The following is a 5,024-nucleotide window of genomic DNA, read 5'->3' on the forward strand; positions in this document are numbered from 1 at the left end:
ACCTACTGGAGTTCCACAACTATTGACTTTGTTCTCTCTCACCAGACTTGTGTGTGAATAGGTGATGTAAAAGAGGAAAGCAGGCATTTGAACCAAAGCACTGTGTATTTACAATACACAGCGTGGTTTTTAAACATATTTTTAGGGGGGGCAACCCTCAGATAGGGGATAGTCCTAGGTTTTTCACTCAATCTGGAAAAAAACACTGCAGTACAATTCTCTGGACTCTCAGAGATCAATAATTGTAAAAAAAAAAAAAAAAGTTAAAATGTATCCTTTGGGAAGCTATAACGGGGTCGTTTAGAAAAGGGGAGTGGCCAATTATACCCAAAAGCCTATAAATCCTAAACAGAAAGTCCTACAAAAAAAAAAAACTTAATGAAACAGGTGAGCATGTGTGTCAGATGATTCTAAACAAGCATGCAAAGTTTTATGGAGATCGGCCCATAGGTGGCGCTATAACAGTTAAAAAGGCTTCAAAAACACAATATTTCTATGGTAAATTACCTCAAATTGCAGAACATGTTCATATTTTCACACATACATATCTTCAACATGTCTTCACATCATATGATAGATCTCCTCATTCTGAACAACTTTGCCTCTAGGACCACTTCTGTCAATCAAATTGTTCATTAAATATTCAAGATTATTTAAATTGACTACTTTTGAAAGCTAGTCCTAGGTTTTTCGCTCAATCTCAACAAAACCACTGCAGTACAATTCTATGGACCCTCTAGAACCATAATTATCAAAAAAAATTGAACTTTACACTTTGATTAGCTACAACAGGGTCATTTTTAAAGGGGCATGGCCAAATATACCCAAAAGCCTATACATCCAAAACGAAGACTCAAAACTTCATGAAACTAGATGAGCATATGCGATAGATAAATCTAAACAAGCTGAAAGCTGCATTTTATGGAAATTTGACCGTAGATGGCACTATAACAGTCATAAATGTTAAATAAAAATTATCATATTTCTATGGTAATTACCTGGATTTGAAAAAAAACGTTTTTTTTTTAATTACAGGCTTGCTAAATTACATGTAGTGTATTTTTCATATTTGCTTAAATGCTTTAAGTGCTTGAACCCCGGTAATTGCTGCTTGCAGCTATATTTCTATATTATTTTAACACAACAACAACCAAAATCAAATCCCTAGAAGCTTGTGACCAGTTTTGTAGTTGCTGTGAGCAAGTTCTGAAAATTCACAAAACTGTGAAAGTCATACAGGCAAAGGCAATATTAATTATTAAACCAAACAACATACAAAACTTCCAAAAACACTCAGCAATTTGATTATTTTATTGAGCTATAGGTAGTGGCTTTAATCAGTAACATTATTAATAAGTTTGCTATCTGGCGTATTCTCGTCACCTCCTCAACCCGCTTCCCTTAGTGTTTTTACACATAGAAAAGGTGAACAAATGTATTACATTGTCCAGCTTTCTCCCCAAACAATGATGTGTGTTACTATGGCAATTCTTGATGGAGCAGGAGTGAACTACAGTGGCAACATTTTCACAATCACAACAAAAAATCAAAACACTGCCTTAAACTCTCTAGCAGAAAGGCAGCGCGATCCTCTTAATATGGTGTCTAAACAAAACGTTACCCAGAATACAACACGGCATAACATCAGCTTCGCATTCAATATTTTAGACACCCAACCTTTTGTCTCAAAAGCTTTATCATTTAATTTTTTCCTGCAAGTCAGGAGATATTTGCCTGATTTATGTTCCTCTTGCAACACTCATTCTAAATACTAAATAATAATAACTTTATTTCTTATTTGAGCTCGCCTAGCTGGACTATGGGAGTCAGGACTGCCGTTGCTGCTAATGTTTACCATAATTCAAAAACTCCTCATCTGTTTGAGATAAAAATGATCACATATCACATATTAGTAAAAGTGTCATGTTTGTGATTTTTTTTTATTAGACTGAAGATCGAAATAGTATTCTTGGTAATAGGCCTATTATTTTTTAAATGTGAGAAACTGTAAATTTTATATGCAGTTTAATAATATTGATATAATAATTTAACACATCTTTGAAAATTACAGAGAATTGGTGCTTTAATGGGAGCCATACTATGATTGCGGACGCTGCTTGTAATCTGTCATGTGACACCACATTAATTTTGCGTTAAAGGTGCAGTACGTAATATTGACTGCTAGTGGTTGAAATGGGTAGTGTTTCTCCCGCCCCATCCTCCTCAGACTTGACACTCAAGCAGGTTGTCAGATTGAGGACACACAACAGGAACGAGTTGACAATGAAAATTGACATTGTCAACAATTGACAATGAAAGGCTAGGAGCCTTACATTGAAAGCTGATGAGTTGATTTATCCATGTTTTAATATTCCTCTGGTCATATGGTGGATGCCGAGGCTTTTTAGGTCGGGTAAAATCTGAAATCTCTGACCCAGTAATTTGCTTGCTTCCATGGTTACAATACGCTGTGTTTTCCACCAACTGGCAACCCTAAGTGTTGAAATACTACTGTGTAAATTGTCAGTGGACAGAATCACACAAACCAAAAAAAAATAGACATTCTGAGACATAACACATTGTTATCATTGTTTTTCGGAGAAACAAGTATGTGAACTTGGCATGTTTCCTAAATATCTGCAAATGTATTAGATAAGAGTTTTTATGCTTTAGTACATTCAAAGAAAAATACATTCCGCACCTTTAAAGCCATTTTTCTTGACAAAAGTGTTGCCAAACAAGTTTTCGTGACATTTTAAGTATGAAAATAGAATGTATCAGCTAAAGTTAAATTTAAAAAAAGAGTGTTGACACTCGAAATTGTATCAATAGATATTTGTAAACATTTTGATCCACTAAAACTTCCTCACACACGCACACACACACATACTTGCATTAGTAGTTTACAGGGACTCTCCATAGGCGTAATGGTTTTTATACTGTACAAATGGTATTTTCTATCGCCCTACACCAACTGCACTAAACCTACCCCTTACAGAAGACTACTGGCAATTTTTGAATTTCATAAAACACCTTTTAGTATGTTTTTTAACCCTTTTGGTTTACGGGGACACAGGAAGTGTCCTCATGTTTACGTTGTAGTACCCATATCATTATACACATTTGTGTCCTCATAAACCATATATACCAGAACACACACACACGCACGCACGCACACACAGAAAATCGTTGGATGCAAACCTGCCAAAGATAATCTAAAGATTGCTTGCACACTAAATATTTTATTATATTAACTTAAGCACAAGTTTCACAATGACTATCACAACGCTCTGTTAAAAAGCTGAACTATATAATCTGCAGATATTAAATGGCTAAAGTTAATTAGTCTTTTACCATTGTCCTAGCCTCCAGATTAGGGCTGTTGGTGGTAATCTAGTGAGGAGCGAGAGGTGAGGCCCTCCATTCATTCTATAGTCAGGGTAAATTCATTGCCCATACAACTACAACACATCAACACTGTGAAGAGTGAGCCATCCGACAAGTAATTCGCTTTATCTCTTGTGGCTGGTATGAGAGGCGCGGGTGCTAAAAATAACTAATTAGAGGAATTACTAGGAAGTAGGATGTGTCAGGGATTCAGCAGACTTTTAATGTAAAAAGAAATTTGATCAATAATGAGGAGACTTGGAAATCCAGGCCTCTTAACATTAACAATTACTGTGATTAACAATGATACTCACAACTCATTTTTCATTACAGAGGAGACGAGATAAGCTTGTTTATATAGACTTGCTGTCTGTCTATTTGCAGAAGGCTGATGGGCTGAATATATTTCACAGACCAGTTTATTGATTTTTTTTAATAAAGTATTTTTCAATAAGTGTTTTCAAATTAAATTTTAAATTAAATCTCTTTTTCATATGGGAGTCATATGAAATATACATTATATACTGTAACTTGAATATTCATATAGGTAATCTCACAGGCGAATCTATCTGTCAACACGCCAAGGTCATATTTCACTCAAAAAAAATCAAAAGGAAGAACAAAAAATGATATATTTTTTAAGAAAATGAAGCCCATTTTAGGAACATTAGCATTATTTTCATGACAATTAACCCCATTCTCATTATGGGGAATTCTCATTTAATGTGAAAAACCTTTGACGATAAAACATGTTTTTATATGTTAAAATAATTTGCAGATAGATATCCAGAAAAAGTTCTTACTAAAGGATATAATATTTTTTTTCTAAGGACATTTACAATACCTGCCATTCATATGATTATTTTGTATCACTTTACACTCTAAAAAATCCTGGGTTATTTTTTTAACCCAAATGCTGGGTTGTGCCTTTTGGGTAATTTTTTTGGGGTTATTTTTTCAGATTTTGGGTAGTTTTTGTGTTACCCAGCTCCTGGGTCAAATGTACTAAGCGCCATCGAATTGATGCATTCTTCTGTAAAATACAGGTTTGTGTACATTTTTTTTATCTATAAAATCGTTACTGTGCTGTATATAGTTCATTTTTATGAAGAGCAGCATACAGGCGCGTGGTGTGAATCACCTTTTACGAGTGTCGCGGTCTTTTCGCGTGATGCTTTGCATAAAATAAACGATTTTATTCATAAAGATACAGAATATAATACTTTGTTTGGATGTTAAAACATGTCCTCAGAGCTGTTTATTGTTTGTTTATTGGCAGGTTATGGAGTCACAGTCCGTTTGCAGTTCCCCGCCGAACACGACTCCAGCTCGGGCATGAGAACCAGCGCCGTTACGGTGGAAACAGAATAACAGAGACTGGTCGATTACACGTGAATGACTTCTGTTTAATGTTGAATTTTTTGTTCTAATGTTTGTTAAACGAGTTTAAATATAAGCAATATGTATAGCCTATTAAAAATGATAAACAATGCTGTAAATGATAAATAAAGGAAAATAAAGGAAATTATCATGCAAACCAGTGATTATGTGGAGTATTTTAGAAAAGTTTAGAGGATTTAAGTTAATCTGTAAACCTTACTTAATGTATGAAGTAAAAAATAAGCTAGTAATATAGT

The sequence above is a fragment of the Sinocyclocheilus rhinocerous genome, unplaced genomic scaffold (assembly GCF_001515625.1).
Source record: "Sinocyclocheilus rhinocerous isolate Xijiao unplaced genomic scaffold, SAMN03320098_v1.1 scaffold445, whole genome shotgun sequence".
Lineage (NCBI taxonomy): Eukaryota > Metazoa > Chordata > Actinopteri > Cypriniformes > Cyprinidae > Sinocyclocheilus > Sinocyclocheilus rhinocerous.